Source organism: Agelaius phoeniceus, chromosome 9, assembly GCF_051311805.1.
Source record: "Agelaius phoeniceus isolate bAgePho1 chromosome 9, bAgePho1.hap1, whole genome shotgun sequence".
NCBI lineage: Eukaryota > Metazoa > Chordata > Aves > Passeriformes > Icteridae > Agelaius > Agelaius phoeniceus.
This window is the reverse complement of record NC_135273.1, coordinates 18,551,221-18,575,430: the sequence shown is the minus strand read 5'-3', so window position 1 is coordinate 18,575,430 and position 24,210 is coordinate 18,551,221. Positions and strand designations below refer to the sequence as shown.

The window sequence follows — 24,210 nt, the reverse complement described above, 5'->3', positions numbered from 1 at the left end:
GCAGGCAAGGACAAGTTATGACTATAAAGAGAACACGGAAAATTATTGGAAAACACAGTTAACCCACTCTGATGATGGCAAACAAGTCAAACCAGTTTTTTTGCAGGTATTTCAAGGACAGCATGTGTTAGAATTCTTTGAAAGAGCTCAAACAGCAGATATAATCCAACTGTGTATTCAAAGATGATGTGAAACAGCTCTCCTCTGGTAAAGAAGCCTGGCAGACGCTCTAATAAAGCCTGCCTTTGTTCAAGGGTGGCTTAGAGAAAGCTGTAAACTAAACCCAGATGCCACCCTGTCGCATCCCCAATCTGCTGGGTCCCTAATAATGCACACAACTCAGATTCTGTCTGTATCAACCCAAAGCACTTTAAGTCCACAGTGCTAATTAAAGGATAAAGTTACGTGAATGAACGGACCATCTGCAGTACCGAGTACAAACAGACAAGTGTGCCAGAAAAGCAGTGCCACTCAAAGCGAGTTATGACAAGTTCCACAGGATATCTCACAGCTAAATTTATTCCACGTCCTACCTGATTCAAAGGTGAGGAGTTGGGCACCTGCAAAGTAGGATCCAAACTTGAAGCACATCAAATTGGGGGCCTGCCAAAAAGGAAGAAGTGCTAAGGCAATGAGACTGCCCCTAGATAGTCCCTTTTGTTCAGGATTCCAGTTAGATGTTTAGGCCATACCTCACACAAAATGAGAACTCATTACTACAGCATCTCCATCCAACAGCAGAGTACACTTGCCCAGGAGGTGCCAGGTAGGGGCTCAGCTTCCTCCTTCACTGTGTTTTATTTGGTTCATAACTTCCTGCAAAGCTGGCTGGGGCACATGGGCATGCCAAGACAGAGGACAGCTTGAAGCTCAGTTGTTACTCTTATCTATAGCCACAGTGGTTCCTAAAAGATGGATTCTAGCCATACTGCCATTGCCGAGAGTCTTCAGAAACAAATGCCATTTCAAAAGACAAAAGAGGTCAAAATCCTGGCTGCAGAGCCCCCAGATGATCTTAGCTCAGTGGAGCTAAGATTTCACCCACTCAGGTAGTCCAGTTTTGCTTTCTGCAGGATAGGCAAAACACTAACTAAAAATGCCTGCAGATACCTGGAACCACACCACCCAGGTCCTCATAATGTTGCTAGAACCACAAAGCTGCAGCAAAATCAGCCAGATTCAGAGAACACAGGACAGAGTCTCTCAAGGTAGCTGAGAAGTAAAAAAGGAAGGAAAAGCATGCACATGACTTGGGCCTGGTGGCTGGGGCATTCCCTTGAACAGTACATCTGACAGAAGCAGAAAATTAGTTCTGGGTTAGGAGCAGGAAGTACTTGGTGTTAAGGAAACCTTCCAGTCTGACCATTCACGTGACTCTGGCAGTTGCACTCCCAACACCAGAGACTTTCACTGCTGGGACTGAAGCCCCTTCAAAGCAGGAGGCTCCCATGAGACCCCTGCTTGACTCCCTGCACACCCCATTCACACAGTCTGACCAGGTTTGCTTACTGGTTTGTCCCCAGGTTTCCCATGGCAGCATCTCAGGTGTCTTGTTCCACAAAACCATTTATTCACAGGGCAGTAACACAGCAGCCTGAGCTGGTGCCTCCAAGGAGTACCCCCAACAAAGGATGCCTCTGGGCTTTTATCCCATCACAGTCTACCTGCACACAAATTTCACTCTTTGTCCTGAGTCCCCTGCTCCTGCTGTGTCTCCCAGTGTCCATTCACCCACCTCACTGGCACCATTCATCTTCATGCCCTTTGATGTCCAAGAGGTTGGCAATTCATGGCCTCTCGTCTCGGGCTCCCACCCAGAGCTCAGTCTGCAACTGAACTACCTGCACCAGATATATCCCTCAACAATGAGAAAGGACAACAACAACAAGAAAGCTCAGTATAACAGAAGTAGCTGGAAACCACTTGGAATTCCTGCTTTAATCATCCACCCTGTCAAGACCTCAGCTTCCCAAGTGACAGCAAGAACGTGAGATGAACCAAATGATCTTGCTGGATTGTTAGGGTGTCAAGTGCCATTGGAAGAATGCAGATGGAAGTCCTTCCTCACCTGCCCCCTAATGCAGCCCTCTGCCCATTACATGTTCCAAAATAAAGGCTAAACTACTCTTTGCCAAAGATTCACAGCTGAAAAGGGGCAAATAAGCACAAATAATGATTTCCTGTCTCTGGTTTGGTACGTACCAGAGTCTGTAAACATGCTATGTGAACAGCAGATTCTCTTAGGTCATTTATACTTCAGAGTCCACCATATTCCCCTGCTACACAGGGTATGCTGGACAACTTCAAAAGAAGCTCTGGAGCTGTAGTGGCACTGGCTGCAGATGTACACAGGCCTTACCAAAAGAAATGCATCCCAAGGATGCATTAAGTGTGTACAGATACTTTGTGTTACTCAGAAGGGGAAAAAATACACCAGCCACATAGGTCAGTTGCTTTCCTGTTTAAAGTACAATAGGTATTCTAGATTAAAATAATATGTCTTTATATGCATGAAAGATATGCCCTGGAACCTGTGGCAAAGGGAAGATGATAGTCACTAACAGAAGGGAATTGGAAAGAATTTCACCTGGGAGTTGTTCTGATCTGCCCCAAGGTTTCTTAACTTCTTTTCAACTGTCCTAGCCTACAGCAGTGACTGTGAGCAGCATCACCTATGTCAGTGCTCTGACAATCTGTAGCAGGGTGGACGGGTTAAAAATAAAGCAACAGATCACTGATGTCCACATAATACAGACACTGAAGTACTATCCACTGCTGTGACAATCCTGCCAGGGGTTAAATCAATCTGTAGAACTGCAGGGCACCTTCCAGATGCAGGCTGAAAATTCTGCTCTGAGACTTTGTGGATTGTGGCCATGCAATCTGGTCTTCTGAAACTTCCCCTCTATGCAGCACAAAGCCTGACCAACCCAGGAAGGAATGGAAACGCCCCGAGGAAATTTGCTGCTAGATGGTGTAACATCTTCATCAGCTGGCTTACTTGCTCATAATAAGACTTCAAACAATCTTTTAATGCAGATTTGGAATCTTTTTTTTGCTGGAGGTCTTGACGTGAAAACTCAAAGCTCCATTAAAAAAACTCCTTTGGTTTTGTGTTTTTTGTCATTGCTCTGAGGGTAACAAAAGCCCTCACCCAGTGATTTTAGTATATTCCTGTGTGCATCTTAACTTTTCCTAGCTACTTTGACATTTCAGATGGATATAGCTTATGTCTACTTTCTGTACACTACATTTTCCATATCTGCAAATATTTCAATCCTATCAGCTTGGGTTGGCTCCAGTTTGAAGCTTTTATTTATTTCATTCTGAGCTTGTTCGGACTCTTCCCCTACTAATGTATGTTACGTAATGCTCTTCTAGAGATGACAGATGTGCATTTTCAAAAAGAGGATCCTGCATCTGCGTTTCAGTTTAGTTTACTGTAGCTTAATCAGTACTTTGTTAACAGCAGTATTTAAGAGATGTTATCAAGCCTCATGCACTTCACATGCATTTGTTAACTTGACAAACAAATCTAATCAACAGAGCTTAAGGAAGAGGAACTAACACTTCCTTTCCTGCAGTACCTTTCACATTTCACTTCTAATGTTGTACTAACCCTGAAAAGAGTCCTGGTATTCAGACCAGGCAGATATAATTCTGGATTATTGCTATTTACAGCTCTGAGTCTGCCCATGCATCTTGCACTGTTTACCAGCTTAGCTGTAATTTCTCCCTTTATTATCTCAGTTCCTCCTTTCCTCCACCAGCTAGTGCCCCCCAGCTAATCAGCTTCATTAAGTTCAAATATGTTTTTTAATCATGTTATTGAGTAGTTGAAATCAAAAGAAAGACTTAGAAAGGGGACAAGAGTTTCTTCTGCAAGTTCCCCATCTTCCCTTTGAAAGTTTCTCAATATACAGGTGCAGACTACACATAACCCACAGAGAAACAGAGCTATCTGCCAGCTCTGGCCAACTCCTCTCCAAATAAGAATACAGTTATTTTTATGAATATAATACAACTAGACAAGCAAGCAGTTAAACTACAGTCTCGGTAAATAACGGTCCCAAAACTCTTAGCAACGCCTTCCTATGATTTCAATGGAAGCTGAGCAGCATCTGGACTCTGAAAAACAAGTTCCTTAAAAACTGTTCCCTTCAAATTAAATCAGCTGATCAATGCAATTATGAACTAGCTTGGTTAGCATTCAGGAAAACAAATGTCACTTCCCTCTGTTACAATAGTCACTACAGTCCCCTGAGAAACAAAGAATTACTTTTGTCTGCTCCTGTTACTAATAGCAATTTACCTGCATCAGAAGCATCACTGATCAATCCTGATGTCCTGTGGAAAAAAACAAAGCACCAGGTGCTTCACACACACCTGGGGCAGTAAGCTCCTGCTACAGGTGCAAAACTTCCTTAGCATCAGCAGTTTGCTGGTTCACAGACATTTTTAAGAAACTCCCTTTGTATATTTTTTTATGAAACAGACCATAATAGCATCAGCAATAATCCCTGGGACAGTCTCAAACTACAACAAGGAAAAAGAAAAAGAAGTAAAGCAAGAGTTTGATTCTTTACATTGGAAAGTCCTAATGATGGAGGCCAGGGAGAACTAACAGCCAGGGCTCCTGTTTTCTCAGCCAGCAAATTCCTTTACTTGCTCCACTGAGTTCCCAAATCTATTTGCATAAGGAGGTGCCATTCACTCTCTTGCCTCAATAATCACCATTTCTCCTCATCACCCCTTCACATTAAAGACATCTTGCTTCTGAACAGAGCAAGTCTAGCACATGAATCCTACTCGGAGCAAACTGTGAGTCTTTACAGCTTTGCTGTAAGCAGGACGTTACACCACAGCCTGTTTGGGGCTTGCCTTATCACTTTTAGTCATGATCCCATCAACTCCCAGCACGAGTAGAGACTGGATTCCTGAGAAACTAATGCCCCTCTCCAGAAGAGGCATTCTTCCCTCCAATTTGGCACTGAAGCCACCCTGCAGATCAAAAATTAGGATGTCTTCATCACACAACTTAAATTTTTTCTAAAAGATATGGGTGAAGACTTGCTTTGCTACAATACTCAGAGAAGAACATGCCACAGTATTATACTCATTCCTACAGTTTCTGAGAAGAGCTGTCTTTCCCTCTTCACAGCATGTCCAAAAGTAACGCACAGCAGTAACCTACACGGATTCCAATTTGAGCACAGGTTTGGGACTGGCTCACCGAGACTGCTGCAGCTGGTTGACTGCAACTGCAGATCATCCTGCAATCAGCACAGAAGGGTCCACAGTACAGCTACTGAATACAAAACCACTCCCCTCACTCATGCGCAAACACCAAAACCCACAAAACTATGACATGCCTCAGAAAGACAGCAAGGGACATCAGGGACAAGGAAACACCCCAGACCTCCAGAATAACTCCAAATCTATTGGGAAAAAGCCCACATGATCATTGGGATTTGGCAAAGCGCTCCATATGACAATTGATATTTTTAAAAAGAAAATGTAACGAAGATTATAATCCAATGGAAGAAGAGACATACTAATACATATATAGACCAGAGAGGGGAATTTGCATCAGTTACTTGCATGTAAATTTCTAGTCTAGTATACAAGTCCACATGATACAATGTAACACCTATGGATAATTTATGATCCTTTCCCATTCTCTATTATAATCCTTTTGGTGCTCATAAAACTCTAAATCAGTTCTGAAATCCAAGTAAAAAAATTGCTCTCTATTTTTATCTTCAAAATTATTAAAGGTTATTAAAAAATGCATACACTTGCATTGAAGACAACAAAAGCCTGAGTCTCTAAACCAGTATAAATATTTACAATGCAAGACAGTGATGAAACAGAACAATTTCACCATTGTTCAGTGAGGACATTGCTCACATTCTATATCGTACAGAGATAACAACGATGCATTTTTAGGAAAATTCTGTGCTACATCACTTATTTTCCTTTACATCAGAGAGGAACAGTTGTAAAAGCCATTTACAAACAACAGGCACCTAATCAACATTCTTCAGTATTGTTTAACTGCTACCAGGCAAAACACTCCTCTTAAGGCAGAGTAAAAAGAATGTACTATTGATTATATGATTCTGTGTTTTGAAGAAATGTGACATCATTCTTTCTTTGTCTTTGGGTGAGTAAGAAATTTCCAAAGCCATGCACATAAGAATGCATTTCTTTTGAATGATTTATGAGTTAAATGTCAGGTAACTCCATTTATAGGTTTAAGTTAAAACATGTTTTTGCTGTGGAAGTTTTAATAAAATCTAGATTTCTGGATCACTATGACAAGCCTTTAAACTTGGAAGAAACACCTATAAACCACATTCTTTAGGACTTGCTCAAAGCAACTGGAGAGCCTAAAACCAGAGTCTGCAGAAGTTCAAATGCAGAGTAAAAAGAGCAACGTACCAAACATCTTGGACCTGATTCTTCTGCTAACTTGCGTGGCACAGGTAAGTTTGATTTCAACCATAAATTGTAACATTTTAAAGTAACTTGATTTCTGATGCCAAACTCACTACCAGAAGCCATTTGCAATCCCCCAGATTTAAAAATTCTAAATACATGTTAAATACAGGGAAATACCATGAGTCATTAAGGTATAACAGACTTCAGTGAGAACTTTTTATTGAGGAATATACTCAGGCATAGTATGTTTCCTTAAAGGCTTTCTATTTCTATCTTTTTCCATTCTGATACCTTCTCTGTACATTTGCTACATCCAGGAATCCCCCGTGCAAAAGGCAATGTGGGAAGGACCGATACTGGGACCTGCACGCAAACTTTCCTCCAGGCAGAACAACGTGCTGGGGGAGTAGAGTCCACACCTCACTGACACTGCTGCCCACCTTTATTTCAAGTATCACAAACACAGAGGTGTGCTCACTGGCTATGGTTCAAGAAGGAAAATCATTGGACTTTGGTTTAGCCACTTCTGTGCAATGGAAGGATAACAGTACTTCCACTTCCCATTTCCCGGCTGTTCCAGCCACACAGAGAGCTTTTGTGGGGTGGTAGTGTTCCTTACCATGGCAATGTACCTGGCACAACTAAGAGCACAGACTGAAGCGCTACAGTAAGACAAGCAATAACAGCACTACACATCTGAGTCAGTCTCTCAGTTTCACACCTGCATTGTCACCAAAAATTGCCAGATCTTGATTTGAGAAAGTTGCTCGGCAGACAAACATGGTATTTTTCATAGACTTCAACATGAAAACTATGCCCATAGTTTAAGAACCTCCGTGTCATAGCATGATCATTAAAAAGTAAGGCTGTACAAAGCCCACAGACAGAGCCCAGGTCTGTGAACTGAACTAAATCCCTTCCAGTGCCAGAACAAGACAGCCTCTTCCAGCTGCAACCTTATCATGGGATTTGCTGGGTGGTTAAAAAGTCTGCATGTGTCTATCATATTTTAAGTGCCCCTGGTGTAGTTGAAAGGCCAGACAACTGTTTCCAGATGGCTGACAAACAGTCACAGGCCAGCTCCCAGTGCCAGAGCTGACACCGACAGCTTCCCTTCAGCAGGGTGTTATTGCACGCCAGCCTGCTGGCACGTGTGTGCTGCTTCTGACCATCCTTCCCCCACAACAGTGCTCTGTGCCACCCGAGAAAGGGACTGGCATTACTGAAACCCACAGACAAGGCATTCTTACCACACTCTGTAAAGAGCCATTCATCCCCACTGTACCTAAAATAGCCACTGGATGCAATCATGAGATAAATACGTGACTGTGGATTCTTTTAATCACTGCCTTCTTGCACAGACAAGGAAACAGTGTCCAGCAGTTGCATCCTCACCCGTTGTCCCTGTTCTCAATTCAACAATCAAGTGTTGACCCTTTCTGTCCCACCCAATATTAGGCCCTTCATTTCTAAAAGCATTTCAATGTTTAGAGACTTTATGAGAAATTTAGAACAACAGCACAAAACTCCACCAATCCATTTCTATGCACTTGCAAGACCTGTATAGAATCCTATTAAAGGAAATCCATCACAGCTTTCTACTGCCAGAATTACAGCAGTAAAGTCCAGCTATCATCCACTAGCTGCTCATTGCCAGCCAAACACAGTCAGCTGCAGAAAGCTACTGAAACAGAGCGAAGTACCCAGGTACAGGAAAATGGTGCTTACTAATGAGAAACACTTAGAACTGCACAGGTCTGCACAGGTTCCTTGCTCTGGAGAACAGGCTGACTTGCAGTGCCCTTCTGACCCACTCCTAAATGATTACCAGTTTTTACTCCAGCATGTGTTTCAAAGCCATCTCCAAGTGTCTAGTAAGGGAGAGGGGAGGCCCAACCCAGCAGACAGCAAAATTCTGTGGGACAAAAGGTGGTTTTGAAGGAACCTGGTGATAACTGGAGCAATACAATGGAATGGATACTGGGATGCTGCTGCATACCTACAAGCAGTAAAAGAAGCTGCTATAAGAAGTTCTCCAAAAAGGGAAATAAAATTCAGGAGCATGGCCACATCACTCATGCTAATTGATATGTCACATTCTTCAACCCAATCACATTTAGAAGTGGCTTCTGCCTTTTCCCCAAGCACATGGTCTTCGCTTTAAATTAGTTTAAACAGGAGTTGGTGAGATGAGTCAAGTGTGCTAAACAAGGCCAGGGCAACTCTGGTGCATACGAGCACTACTGTAAAACCTGAAACCTCATGAAGATAAAACCTGAAAGAAACAGTAGTTTTGATCAGGTATCTGTTGAAAGTGAAAGCTAGAAGAAAAAATTTATTTATTCATCAAGCTAAAATATCATTAGTCCTCATGGAAAATCTACTGCTGGAGAAAAAGGCAAGCATCAAACCTGTTGAATTTCACATCAACAACATCCTTCACTGCAGAGAGGAAAACCCACACCACTCCACCCTACTCTGCTCCATGTTTTCCAGGACCCATAACAGCTGACTTTTTGGTTTCCTTCTCTAAATAGCTACAATTACGATAATATTCAGGGACATTTGCTCTCCCAAAGAGCAGATGAAAAATAACTACAGACAAATAATTTGAACATCTATAGAGTTAGGTTAATGGAGAGATAACTACGTATTTCTCCATTAATCATTTTAAATGGCAAATGCAAGTTTGTTTTTTCTTTCCAATTGAAAAAAAGAAAACTACCTCCTGTTCCCATTGCAGCAGATGTTACAAAGTCAAGACAAAAATCTCCTCCATTTTCTGCTCACTTATAACAGTTGGCTTGTTCAATTCCAGATAGTCCCATCTTTAGCACAGGCTCCCACACATGGGCTGTACAGCACATCAAGATGTTCACAAGGTATATAAAGACTAAAGATGTCTTCTGCTATTTCTGAAGTGACAGGAGCCCACAAGTGACCAAAACACTGCTGCTTTCCTCTTAGAGGACCCAATGATTCCCTTCAGTCTCTGGGCTCTACAGGCAGCAGCGCTGTGCCTGGGAACAGGCATGGTCCCCTCTGCGTCACAAGTGACCTTGTGCCTGGCACGGTGCTTCTCCACTGGCTGTGCTCTCTCTGAAAGAGGCATAAAGCCTTGAGCTCGGAGGAAGTTACACTCCCTGTTTTTCAGGGACACATGCTATTCAGTGAATGGCATTACCTGGCAAAATTACCATTATCTTACAAAGAAATAATCTGGTACAAGCTCACATCCCCTACATTTCCTGCAGTTATCAGAAGTTTCACATCTCAGCAAGGCCAGCTGATCTCTCACTGCCTCATTACAGACAACAGAAGTCAACCTAAGAAATGAAATCGACAAGTGGCTAAAAAGTACTCAGATCCCAGTCTCAGGAGATGTGAAATACTTCAGCTGAAAAGGCTCCCTCTTCCTTGCTGCGCTGCTTCTGCAGCAAAGCGACATAGGTGTCTTAAAATGCTCAACCTAACAGCTTCAAGCAGGAAACAACAATGTAACATATATAATGTTCTTCCTGTGCTCATGGATCGGGTTTTCTGGGGTAGGTGTGGGGTTTTTTTAAAGGAAAAATAAAATCTCTAGGAAGCAGATGCCCACCAAGGAGGGCATCTTCTCTGCCTAAAAAGAAGACACTGCTGGAAAAACTGCACCCTACTGTATTTAGCTGGGGTAAAGGCTCAGCATAAATGAAGAGCAAAGTTGCTACCATCAGTGTCAGAACAGCTGGTCTCCCCCCAGAATTACCTCCCCAAACACTGATTCTTTCCAGACTGGCAAAACCACTTCAGTCTCTGATCTTGTCCTACACGCAGGTTATGAATCAGAAGACTTCTCTAATTAGAGATCACCAGTGGAATTAGAAGGTAGATTATTTTTAGCAATTGTCTGATTGAGCTGGAGCTGCACTCAGTTGCAAATTAGTTACTGCTTTTTCTAAAACTACATTTTACACTTGAATTTCCAATACAACATTTAGTATCTCATCAAAAACCATCATCTACCAGCAAAGATGAAGCAGCTATCATACACCCAAGAAAGTACTTAATATCTTCAAGTTTCTCACTCAAAGCCTAGAAAAAATGGCTAGGGGAGATGAAGACATCTGGAAAGGCAGAGCCATCTTCACACACCAGCGGTGAAGGCATTTGCAAGCTGGAGTAACCCATCCCTCTGCAAGCTGTCATGCTGGAGTGCCATCTTTTCTAGAAGGGGTCATAGAAGGCCCAGAGACAGTGTAACACACTGTTTTACTGCTCACCAAGTTAAAGCATGACTTAGCCTGCTAGTGATTTTTTTTCTTTTTTGGCATGTTACAATAAAGGAAGAAACAGAGGCCCACAGAAGAAAGGCTTGGCTCAGAAATTTGCCAACTGTCCTTGACTCAGAAGGGTCGCTGGACACGGGGAATAAACAGCATCTCAGAAAAGCAGAGCTGTGCTGCAGTATGTCCATGTTACTGGCCTTGGTGCGATGCACTGTGTACAGGCAAGTTGCTTTCCACTCCCATTCCCTGCTGACAAGAATTACTTTCAGACTTGAAACCCAACAGTTTCATCATCTTATTAAATTCCCAATTCCTGGCTCAGATGTCTCTCATATGCATTAGTTAGATTACATCAACCACAAAGACCTGCCCATGAGCCACACAGGATATAGCTCAAGAGCAATCACTCAGAGGTTGGATCATCAGCTCTCTGAGTTTCTCTTCCCTCATTCATAGAAGCAGCAACGTGAACTGTGGGACAAGGGATAAGTGTATGCTTTGTAGTGTCATGTGGAAAGGGAGATAACACCAGAACATCAGGATGCAACTGGAAAACATGCCTTTCTTGAGCAGAGCATCTACCCTGAAGCAGAACCATCCCTGCAGCCTCCTCCCACAAGGCACAGACAGCGAAGACAGGCTAAGCCAAACCCATGCAGGTCTTACAGAGCGGAGAGCCTTAATACAGCAGCTAATGAGGACTTGAAAAGGCAGCTGACAAACAGCCAAGCAGCATGATGCCTGCAGGGCATCACAGCCCTACCAAGTCTCTGCAAAACACCTGGAGTTCTGCATAGTGAGAGAACATGCCAACTAAAAAACTTCCCAGTAGGCAAAGACGGATGAGACAGACTGAACACGTGTCCAAGCTGACAAGTAGAGCTCAAGCAGACAGAAAGCAAACAATCATAACAAATATCTAACAGGACACAATGAAAGATCACAGCCAAGAATAAAATGCATGACATATCTAATTCCCTCTCTATATAAGGAACTGATCCTGCATTCTTTGTTCTCAGGCTGCTGGACCACATGATGCCATGCTTGCCAGGGTATCACTAACAAAGGAAAGTGAGTGAGAAATTGTATCTTGAATCACATATGTTGAACTGCAACTGAGCTGGGATCCTTGCCTTGTGGTTGGAGAAGCTGATATCAACACCACCAGTAAATAAAAGCCTAGGTCTGGGGCAGATACAAGTGCTTCAGGGTCCCCAGAACACCAGACTCGCCATGGGAGATTCTGGGAAGAAAAACACCACCAAAAGACTGCAAAGCATATGTCAGATTTACCCTACTGCCTTTGGTATGTAAATATACAGAGGAGATGCTTCCACACTTCACTAGCAGCATCTCAAATGCAGCCTTACTGAGCAGGGGTAAAATGCAAGGAGCACTTAGGCAGACTTAGGACAAGGCACAGGGCTCTGGCAGGGCCATCTCCTGCTGCTTTGGAGTTGCAGTTCTAATATGTCACTTGTACACTGCCTCACTAGAAACAAAGCCACACATTTCATTTAAGAAAGTAATCAGATGGATTAGGAAAGATCAAAGAATAATAATTTTAAACTTTTTGCCATTTGGAAATTACAATAGTGTTGCAAGTTCTCCATGATTTCCCTGGAAAACATCACAGGGCAGTTTCCCTATACTTCCAGGATGGCACATAAAAAGATACTTATCTCTAAAAGGTCTCAGGAACTGCAGAGCTCTGCAGGTGTACTAGAGCAGGACTCCTTTTCATACCCTGCCAAGGCATGCAGCAGCACACACAGAACAATACAGAGAGCTTTCAAGCCTTGCAATTTGGCAATGATTGGTGAGAACTTCTGCAACATCAGAAATACTCAACTTGAGCAGTCTCAGTACGAGCTACCCTCCCCTGTCAGGTCTGACCCTAAGATAAAGGGTGTGAAATAGCTGAACATCGCTGTCAAAATCATCACAGAAACAACATACATGCCCCACACAAAGGAACTGCTAAGAGGCAATATATAATTTTCATGCCCCCCAAAAAGAAGATATTTCAAGGCTTCAAGAGGAAAACACTGCATAAGAACACCAATGTGTTTAAAAGGCTGGAATCTGATCTTGTTTTTATTAGCTTCTGCTTTATTATGCCAAGAGCAAAGTTAAAACTCCCTTCCATATTTTAATCAAACCTGCTACTGTTTTTTGCTAATTCCTAAGATCAAGCCAGCCTGACAAGAATCATGTAATTTTACAAGGGTATCTCTCCTCCCTCCACCCCCTTAGTTTTCAGACATTAATTTTGTGAAGAATCTGATGCATCATACCAGCTCTAATTTGGTAACAATACTTTGAATTTCTCCTAAGCTTTCAGAAGGCCTTGCAGTGGAAGAAGGCCATTCCACAGCAGAAGGACTAGCACAGTCTGAGATCCTGCATTTGGTATCCCGTGGTTGTAGGTTTCATAGGGGCCACTCATCCATGTGGCCCAGCTTATGTTTAGAAAGTGCCATCTCCATGGGCTTCAGCACAGGGCGAGGCTGCAGCTCTCAGCTGTGACATTGCAATTTATTTTCCATTCTTTCTGCAACATCTAAAGTTCCAGCAATTATGTGACATTTAGCCAACAGGTTCAGAAGTTACTGGCAGTGTGATTGCATAAACCTACTTCCCCTAAGAGAAAAGGTTAAAAAAATTAAATAAAAATCCAAGAACCTTACAAATATCATGATACAGATGACAGCTGAGTTACAGGAAACTAAGGTGTGCATAGGTGAAGTAACTGAAACGGGAAAAACAGGCCAGAAGCGGGAAAAAAGACTCAGATTTCCTGTCTCCAACAAAAAAACCCCTTTTTAGCTGCAAGGGAACTTCCTCTTCTTTTTAAAGCTAAGCAGATTTTTTTTCTCATTGAAACAAGACAGCATTTAGTTCAGTATACATCCATCCTGTTTGGTGTAAAAAATCCTTTCCTCTAGAGATCACTTGCAATGTCAAAGAGCAGCAAATCTTCAGCCCACCTGCTTTTGTGGATTATATGCATGCGCATACATACAAACATGGACACATTTTACAGAAGCAGCTTCATTGTAAATCAGTGGTCACAGATTGCACTAGAGAAAAAACACTGACAACAACTGTCCTTCCTAGTCCTGGCACTTACAGCTCAGATTTGGCAGGCAAGCTCAAGATGATTATTCTAAAAGCTCTAACAATAATCACAGTTAAAAGGACATTTTGGATGCAGAACTGCAAGGGGAACTCACGTCATTTACTAGAAGGGAATGAAAAATCAAAGCCTACTGTCAACTTCAGAAAGAGTCAGACTGCTCCCATGTGTGTTTTCTTCTCTGTCATCACCTATGGTAAACTATTACCTCACACTCTTCACATTCCTCTGGTATGCCAGACTTCACCACGCTTGTGTATGATGAACCAAAAGCCACTGCCAACTTTCCCTTTCTATCTACTGTAGCACAGCTCATCCTGCTGTAAAATGCAAGTCCCTTAAGAGTGGTTTGCTGAAGGAGGGCAATATGCAAGGAGACAAAACTACAGTCAGATAGGGCAAGCAGAGTCATTTGCAAGAATTTATTGCTATAATGTGGCCCATGTTATGAAACCATGGCAGAGCCCTGTATTCCATCACTTCCTGTTCTCTAATCCATCAGTCTTCCCATAAATATTTATATGCACATAGAAAAAAAATACATAAACAGAAATATGCCACATTTTTCCATTAGCCTTTCTCTTCTGACTGATGCATTCATAGTTACAAGAGATTATAACAAGGATTGGCATAGTAGTGAATCACCCCCAATAGCACACTGTGCTTTTACAACTAGAAATAGAGGGATCAGAGAGATTAATCCTCTGTCCTGGATGAGACAAGGAGTCAGTGACAGGGAAAGCAAATATAAATAGGCAGAGAAGGCTTTGTCTTCCCACAGCTCCCACTGGTGTAGAAGGAATCTCTTCAACAAAGAAATGCTTTAGGAGACCTTTATGGGTGACATTAACCAAAGACATCCCTTTTGAAAATCCTGCAGTAATTTGGAGATGAGGGGCTCCCACCAATAATGCTGTGACATCACCTTCCCTCTCGCAGGACAGTAAAGGCCAGGTCCACTGCCAAGAGAAGTGCTTACAGTAGAAGATCTGACTGAAAACTTCCTCAGTATTTACCTGGTGCTATAGGGGAGGTTGTTTAGAGTCAATTTGTTGCTTCCTTTGGTTAAGGGTACTCAAACAGTCCTCTAGAGGCAAAGTTCACCTAAATCCCATGTCTAAAAGCCAGTTTCTAGTTTCAGTGCTAGGAGTCGTGGCAATGCATGGACCCCCCCACATTGGTGTGGTGTGCCCATGGAATTTCTTGTGTAATGAGAAACAGAACTTCTCAACTCCAGCAACAAGAACAGAGGCACAACTCCCTTCCTCAAGCTGCACAATGGCACAGAGTTATTAGCAGTAAGTAAGTCTGAGTGACAAATTATTCTGGTCATTAGAATCAACAGCTCAGACCCAGGGGAAGCCTAGCTATTTATTCAGAAGCATTGGGGTTTTCTTCCCTGCAGATACTCTTCCTTACAGGTCCAGTACACACACTAAAGAGGAACCAACAAGCTTTTTGAAAATGAAGCACATTTGAGAGAAAGAGAGGCACAAGGGATTAGTATACTTTTTAAAAAATGAGCAACTTTATGTGTAAACTTGAACCATATTCTTTTTTTCTTCTTTTTTGGTTTGTCACACTCTATCTTTCTTTCCTGCCCCTATTAACCAATTAACCCTTTGATTCAAAGAGAGAAGCTTCTCATCCCGTGTCAAGGGCATGACAGAAGTCAAACAGCTCAGGAAAGAACAGCTGACAACATTTTTATTCCTTGTAATGAACCTCTTATCTGGATGGTGCATAAACACATGATTTTACTGAAGCCCAAACTCCATCTTAGCTGAGGTAGCAGTGACCTGTTAAATGATGTTCTTAAGTCCAATGACTGTTTCCCCAAGGAGAAACTCTGGTGCTGTTGTTCACCTGTAGCCTCACCTGCAAAATGGACTGGTAACATGTAATTCTGTCCTGATGCCCTCTGAAGGGCAGATATCAAGGCATTCCTAACTGATACACAGGATTTACCTACCCGTAAAATATACAATATTTATATTCCATATGAATTTTGGCCAATTTCCTCACAAAATTTTGTCATTTTGCAAGGTTTACAGCTGGGATCCTTAAATGAGTCTTCAGGGATAAAGTGCTCATCTGCTGCCTTTATTTCATACAACTGTGGAAAACCTCAGCCACACTTTCTAGAACCTTTCACTATTTTCCACCCATGACATATATACATACTAGACATAGGTAATATATGTGTATTTTATCTAAAATTTCCAACACTGCTTTCAGTTGAGGCCAATCAACCACAACATTCTGCCAGGTCAAACTCAAGATCTGCTACTAAGCCCCCCCCACCTTGCCTGCAGGTCCCAAATGTTGAGCTCCAGAGTGGCACTCATTTTAAAAGACAGAGAAGTTTAACAGTCATTTACAAACACCTTTGATCCAGATCAGCCCAAACATGATAACCAGAAGAAGATATAATAAAGGCCAGCCTTCCTTCTCAGTCCCTGGGGAAAAACTGCACTAGAAACTGCTGAGGGTTGAGAGCTCTTGCTGCTGGTGAACTGTCTGGCTGTCTGGTGATGAGTTACATTTAAGAGTAACAAAGCTCTTAAAACATAGCTTTAATTGCAAAAAGACCAGGCTTCCAAGGGCTCTTGTCCATTTACCTACCCCAGAATCAATAAACAAACACTATGTAATCCATTATTTGGTTTTTTTAAATGCTTCACATGAATGTGGATACCTTGATAAATCTCACAAAAACATTGTGGGAAATAGTGAAAAATAATCTGGCTTAGAAATTAGGAGTTCTTTTGGGAAGTTTTCAGTAAAATCCAAACAGAACTAGTAAAACTGACCCTATCTCAGCGAAGAGCATTTCAACAATCTGGAGCTGTGAAAATTCACAGTGAACAAAGCCCACCCAGCATGTGTAATGCCAGCTCTGCTATGCTACATCGAGCTGCCACCAGATCTTTGCAGTCATTCCACAAGTCAGCAAAACAGAAGTCCCAGCAAACCCTGCATGAGCTCTGTATCACTATGGAAATTAATACAGTGAATGAGATGTGCAATCTACATGGTTCACACAGCTCCTGCAGCAGCCAGCACTAGATGCTCCCAAGAAAGAACTGGCACCAGCAGTAAATGGATAACTCGTCCCCCAGGAAGATCTCCCCTCTAATACCTTATGCCCTGGAAGGGAAGTTTTTCCATATTTTAAGTTTTTCATTCCTTATAGCCTTCTACAGCTTTCATAGTCACTATTTGTCTGCCACACACAGACACAGTCCAAGCACAAGGTTGTTCAGGGTTCCTGGAAGTTCCTTCTTTCAATGCCTGTTAATTTTTTATGGTCCATCTACTGGCTCTTAAAGAATGCTGGTTAAACACTTCTACAGGATCAAGAGTTCCTTATATTTTTGGGGGGGAGGGTGGAAAGGCAGAACAAGAGCAAAACAAAATAAAAAACAATTAGGAAAAAAAAGAAAATATCTCATTCCTGTTTTCATTTTTTCCTGGCAGATAGCCATGCACACTCCATTATTCACGCTTTCTGAAGCTAGCTATCAGTCAGGCCCACTGGGGCTGACTGAGGTACACAGCAGAAAAGATCCATAGCAGGAAACTGCTTTTTCTTATGCAGCAGGATCAATTCAGGGCTTGTAACAACCACCTTCAACTCCTTCCTTGAGCAGCATTATTACTGGAAGTTGTCACATTCCTGCAGTGCCCTGCCTTCCCCACTGATGTCAGTGTTTGGAAGAGCAGTAAGGAAATGAGTCTGTCAGACACTTTGGTACATTGCCTAAAGTACCTGTGACAGCCTCAGCAGCTGGAAGTCCTTTCACCCTTGAACATGTGAGAGTTGCTTGTCCAAAATGTTGGATCTAAAATAACAGAAGTTCAAATAAAAAAAAACCAAAACAAATGAAACTCATCCTGAAAATACAGAAAGTTCATCTAGCTGAATTAATGCATTCTCAGAACAGCTAAGACTGTGCAAAAGCAGCCTGGGAACAGGTGTATTTTCTAGCACTAGACCTCACCTAAACACCTGCAACAATTCTAGTCCCATATCCATACACTGAGGCACGAAAAGCATGCAGCTTTTCCTCCAATGTGACACCCCAAAACAGAAAATCACTTCTTTTTAACTAGTTTATCTCTATAAGCAGAACTTCTGGCTAGGGCTAGCTGAAATCCAAGTTAAAAAAAAAAAATCAAAAGAACAACAGAAAACCCAACAACAAATACTCAGCTAATTGTTACTTTCTTAAGTTTACATTAGACCTGAGTCACATCAAGTGCCCAGCAAAAGGCCAGTTGTTCAGACTTCCACAGTCCTACCATTTTCAGCAATCACAGCAGAACCAAGTCTCACTTTCTCGGAGCAGCTACAAGGTTGCTCTGAGGAGAATCTGGCACCAAACAGTTTGGGCTACAGCTGAGAAGCCGCTAACAGCCCCAGCAGGTATTATCCATACCCCTGAGCCAGGAACATTGATGTTTCCAGGAACCCTGGTCCTCAGGCAGGCTTTGCAGAACTCTGCATCAGTAGAAATTGATCAATGTTGACAGATTTCAAACAAAATATCTTAGGTCTAATAAATAAAGTGTTTTTCAAAGAAAACTTTTCTCTGAAAATGTTTGACTAGGACTATTGCTAGATCAATCTCAGCCTCATCTGACACTACTCCAAACCAATTTTAGAAGCACAAATTCATCAAGACTGCTGCTGCTTCAGCTGAAGCATTACTGTCAGACCGGCTCTCTCCCACCCCCATCTTCCTTCCAGTATCTCTTTCCACCTCCACTCAAGCTCTAGCTAAATTGTCCTTCCTGTGTTTATGCTGCTGGGTTATTTCACAGATTTGCGATGCTTGGAAATAGACCAGTCCTCTGCCCACTGCAGAGCTGAGCCGTGCCCTCTTGCACTGCAGTCTGAGACCAACTGATCTGGCATTGGCACACTGTAATTCTCGCTTTGCTTGCACTTTCAGCGTACAAAAATGAGGCGAAGTTAAAGTGTTACAGTTTGGAACAACTCGAGCATTACTCTGCCTGCCAACTAGCTCCATGAAGGAATTCTGACTATTCCTTAGCCCGCCGTGAAACTTCACGATTCCTTACGAACGCGTTGCTACCAGCACACCTTGTCCCCTGTTTGTATCTCTGTTCCACGCTGCTCACGGAACGCGAATTCGCGTCCTCCTCCTAACGGGACACCTGGTGCAAACACGGTCCCGTTCCCACCGCTGATCCGCCCTCGGTTTCCCCGAGTGCAGCAACACCAATGCACAGCCAGCAGCAGCAGCTGAGGCTGTGCAGACAAAGACGGCGGAGGTGGGAAAGCCTCTTACCAGGGAATTAGGTGCCGCTTCCCCAGCTCCGACGGCGGAGCAGCCCTGAACGCCCCGCGCAGAGCGCCCGCCCCACGGTGCCCCCCTGCCCCGGCCGCCGCACGGACCCGCGGGGAGCCGGGCCGGGCCCGCCCCACCTGCCGGACCCTGAGGGGCGAGCGGCTGCCGGCGGGGCCGGGACAAGCGGCGGCTGCGGGGCAGCGACCCCGGGGCAGGCGGCCCCTGCACCAGCCCGCCCCGGGCCCGGCCCCGGTATCCGGTACCCGGCCTCGCGGCGCCGGAGGGGCGCCGGCCCCGGCTCGGCCCCCCCGGAGGAAGCGGCGGCTGCCCGCACCCAGGGCGGCGGCCGAGCCTACCTCGGTGGTGCCCCGCACAGGGCCCGGGCCGGCGGCTCCTCCTCCGGCTGCGGCGGCCGCTGCTGCCCATGCCCGGGGCCAGGAGGCGGCGGGCCGCGGGGCTGGGAGGCTCCTGCGAGGCCGGTCTCCCCCAGCTCTTCCCCGGCTCCTGTTTACCGCGGCTCCCCGGGCCGGGCTGCCTGTCAGCGCGCCGCCCCGCCCCGGCCCGCCCCCGCCGCCATGGCCCGGAGCAGCTCGGGCAGGCGCGGCGGCCGCTCCGCAGCGGGACGCGGCTCTGCCGGCCCCCGATCGCCTCCCGCTGGAGCCTCCCGGAGCGCTCGGGCTGGCGGCGCTGCGGCCCCGCTCCCCTGGGAACGCGCTCCGGGCACCTGCGCGGCGGGCGGGCGGGCGGGGGCGGGACCGGCGGGGACCGGGAGGCGACAATCGGCAGCGGAGCGAGTGCGGTCCGGCTGTCCCGAGCTCAGCCCTGCCTCCCGCAGCCGCAGGCGGGGGTGCTGCTGTCACTGGGGCTCAGGGTAAAACGGCTCGCGCTTTAGGACGTACAATAAAGCATCTTAACTTCATAGGGTGCCATTTAACTTTTTAAAATGCAGGGATGTTGAAAGCCTGAAGATGGCTAATAGTCATCGTCGTAAGGTGTTTTGTATTCATCGCTCACCTGCACGTATTGATTTATCAGCAAAAAAACTATGTCAACAAAAAGCTTCGAGTTTGCCCCATACCTATATCTGAGTGCCATACTCTGTTGCTATTTTACGCTTTTGTTATGCAAGCAGGATGCTTTAATCTCTTCTTCCTATATCTCTCTCCTGAGATATGCTGGAATAGGTGAACTATACTATTGAGGTGAATTTTACAGGAGGAAAAAGCAAAGTGAGTTTTATGAGAATAAGCCAAGGAAGAGTTTTCTCTGTTCAGCCATGATGTCTATCCCACTTGGGAATAAGTGAAAAAGAACAGGAAAATATGCAGCTTCACTGAACAGTTTCTGTCAGTGAAGTACAGACAAGAAAGCAGATATGATTCAAAGAATAAAACAGAAAACAAAGAAACCTCCTGACTTGACATGAAAATTCATTCACTAAATCTAAGTTGAATTTTTCATCTCCTGAATCTGCACTTTTTCACAATAATTTACAGGGCTCCAGGGAGATTATATCTACCCACCGAGAACAGTGCAAAAAGCAAAAGATGAGTAAGGTAACCCCTTTTCATGCAGAGATCACCCGCTACAGAAAAATGACATGTCACCTCAGGTTTGCAGAGCACAGAGAAGCTGGGCTGGAACACTCTCATTACATGGCAGCGTGAGTACCCAGCACCCCCATGTAGTGAAGGTGGGAGAAGCAGCACCCAGGGTGTACGGTGTGTCTTCCTGGGAAGAGGAGAGTGTGCAGAACTCCAATTTAGTCCTATGTAGATTGAAGTCAAACAACTTTGATTGTATCCCTTCATAAAATAGGGTATGGAAACATGCATGTGTGATGATAACCATTGTCCTCTTGATAGGCAGTATAGGTTTGTAAAGAGAACCAGTACTGCTGGCTTGAGGCCACTGGGATTTCTCAGGGGAGACTTCTTCCTTCCTTCATGCTCTCAATCCATTTTGTTGTGTGGTTTGTATGGGTTTTTAAACATTTTTCATGTTAGGATTATATTCCACTTTGGGAACAGCATAGCTCACACTCAGTGCTGTGTGCCAGACTAGGAAAAGGGCCTGTAGACACAACTGGAATAGAAGTAGATATTATACAGAAAAATGGTTGCACAAAACAGAGCTTTTCCAGGCAAAGTAGAATAACTAAGGATTAGGCCTGAAATGAAAGAATCCACAATAAACCACTTTGCAGATCTAAGCTTTCCCTGTGTTTTGCAATTATTACTCCATGGTCTCTGTTTCCCCAGAAAGCTTGTCTAGTATTTTAACACATTGTTGTTCTTGGCCTAAAGTCTCAGCAGCAGCCTCCTGAATACAGGACTGCAGAAGTGCAACTAAAGCCTCAATACTGAAGGGCAAGCACTACTGTGGAATATCCTGAATGTCTCACAGCCCTCAGTAGAAAATACAAACCTAAGCTGTTGCAAATGTTCTCCCCCTCAAACTTGCTGCTAATTTCAAAAATAGGAAAGAATGAACAAGCTTAAGCTAAAGGCCATTAGTCAAATGGAAATATTAAATTCTTCCAGCTAGTGTTGCTGTTTGAAACCTGAGTAGAAGATACAAGGTTTTAAAAAATTACGGGAACAGAACGGAACAGTTCAATTTTGCTAATTGAATAGCTCTGGCTCAGAGGTACAGAAAAAACATAGTTTGAGAATATGTGCCTAGAAATGCATGTCACACTTAGTTGAAGACCTGATGGATCTGCAGAGAGAGCTGCCCCAATGCCCTGCACATGAGATCTGGACTGTAAGAACACACGTGGCCTTACTTGGCATCAACAATAAACACAATTTTATTGAATTTATTTAAAAAGACAAAACAAAATTCCTCTATGCCCAGGAGACTCCAATCCTCTCTAGAAGCAGCACAGATCTAGCATATGGTTCTAAGTCTATGTTTTTTAGAAATACTTTTGCTCTTTTTAGCACAAAGACCTGGAAAGCGGTGTGGGGCAGAAACCCTGAATAGTAACAACTATTGTATAACTGTGTCCTTTTTGCTCCTTTGTTATTACAATACATACAGTAGTTATGTGGAAAAGCATAATTCATTTTCCCCAGATAATTATAAATGATCTTTTTAGTCTACAGTGTTGGTCTGAGCACCTGCATGTCTCCATAGCAACTCCACAATATTTCAGGGATTACTTTGTAATTCCACTGTGTTTTGGATCTAGTTTTTCTCCAAGCCAGCTCAGTTCTCTAGTTCTTTCAAGCTGCATATTCTGAGCTGTGTGTTCTTCCATCTATTCACTCTCCTGTATGCACGTTACTGGCCAAAATAAAGTGGTATTTCTCCAAAAGTTCTCCAATGACCTTATGTTTTACTGAAAGTGAGCCGAGGGTTCATTCCTTCCTGCGGTGTTGTTCTGCTGGCTTCTGCCTGTGCTAGGTGAATAAAATAAGATTCTGGTAGGAGAAGGCAAAAGTGGAGTCATTAGGGAAGGTGAACAGAACTGATGGGAATTCAAGTAGAAAGATGAAAGGAAATACAAATGAAGTTTACATCCTTCCTGACTGATTAAGGAATCAGCTTTTATCAGAAAGGCACCAGATTTCTAAGGTTAAATCACTTTTAAAAAAAATGCTGCCAGAGCACTAAGAACATGATTTTGGAGACATCTTAACAAATGTTTTTTCAAAGTGCCTGAAATTTATCAAACTTTCTTCAGCCTCCAATGCAGTACTATAAAACAGTGCTATAGTAAATATATATTACCAAAATCTAGCCTTTGAAAATCACTCTGATGATTTGGAACCCATCTAAGGGAGAGAGTGGCATGAGCCATTAAGGTCTCACATGGAAAAGAGCAGGAGAAAAGAGCATTCCTGCCTGCAAAGCAAACTGCAGCCTCTCTCCCAGGGCAGTGCTGCGAGGTGCACTGTGGATGCAGCAGACAGTGCCTGCAGCCAGCCCTACACGCAGCAGGTTTAATCTGGCATGGTGTGTGACAAACAGGCCTAGGACAACACACCCCAGCAGACTTCAGCAATTCTTCAGCAGCCATGTGAGGGTGCCTTTGAAGACTGAAAATATTGGATTCTGCTTTGAATCTGTCTCAGAGCAGATAAGCGTTGGAAGAATTAAAGCCTAACCCAGGCCTCAAAAACACTGTCCTCTGTAGAAGCTTTCTGAGCCTCAAAACTAAAGGCTGGCAAAAACAACAACCTGACCTTTTGAGGTGATTTGTCTAGGTAAAACTAGTTATCTGGATATGGGTGAACTGGCTCGAGAGAAATCCTATCCATAACGTTAAGGTGTCACACTCAATTAAAGCTTATAGCTCTGCAAGTCATTGTCATTTAGTATCCAAATGAAAAAAGAGCAGGAAGTACATTGGCCCTTTCTTTGTATCCCAGTCAATTTAATGCTTATAAAAGGCTGGATATGCACTACTAGAAAAAAAGTAAAGCTTGGGGACAAGTAATGCTTCTCCAGAAGTCAGGTGGTACTGCAACTGGGTCTAGGGCTCACCATGTTCTTCCCCTGCTTTGGAAAAGAGAGAAAAAATAAAGCTTTCTCCTCTATGACAAGAATTTGGAAAAAGGATCTGGCCAGTTTGCTTCACTTTCACATTTGTTACTTGGACCATTAAGGAATGTACAGAAAGTAATTTACCCCAAATATGCAGAGGAAGAATGCCATTTTCCAAGCCTACCTCTTAGCAGCTGATACAGAGCTCTGGCTCTCCCTGCTGCAATTAACAGATTGCATGCCACCGACATGCAGATGTGGTGCAGGTATAAAAATAGGCAGTCTGGGTCTGTGTAACAGTCCCCACACAGCATCTTCCTCAGCAGCACAGCTATTGTGCTAAACTCAGCCACATGTTCTCCTTACAGCACTTTCCTGCCTTCCTCCTCATACAAATGCTGTTTACATCCTGTCCAGACTAGATGAAGATTAATACTCCTAAGCATTTCTACAGGACCTCCTTGGAAGAACCCTGGGCATATTTCACCTGCTATTGTTTTAATTACAATTTTAGAGGCTTCCATTGTAACAGTGCCTTGAGCAGCTT

The 24,210-nt window shown here is 43.7% G+C and overlaps 1 protein-coding gene across 5 annotated transcripts in view; it reads right to left on the bottom strand.

Moving 5' to 3' along the window:
- MARCHF8 (membrane associated ring-CH-type finger 8) overlaps positions 1 to 19,665 on the bottom strand; it is an 88,356-nt gene extending 68,691 nt beyond the window's left edge. For 3 of the 5 annotated variants that reach the window (XM_077183126.1, XM_054637320.2, XM_077183128.1), the window contains exon 1: positions 19,526 to 19,665. The gene's annotated coding sequence lies outside the window, so the exon portion shown is untranslated. Of the gene's footprint in view, positions 1 to 533; positions 604 to 19,525 lie in introns of all 5 variants that reach the window. The other 2 variants (XM_077183125.1, XM_077183127.1) reach the window with 1 other exon arrangement.
- Positions 19,666 to 24,210: the final 4,545 nt, after the last annotated feature.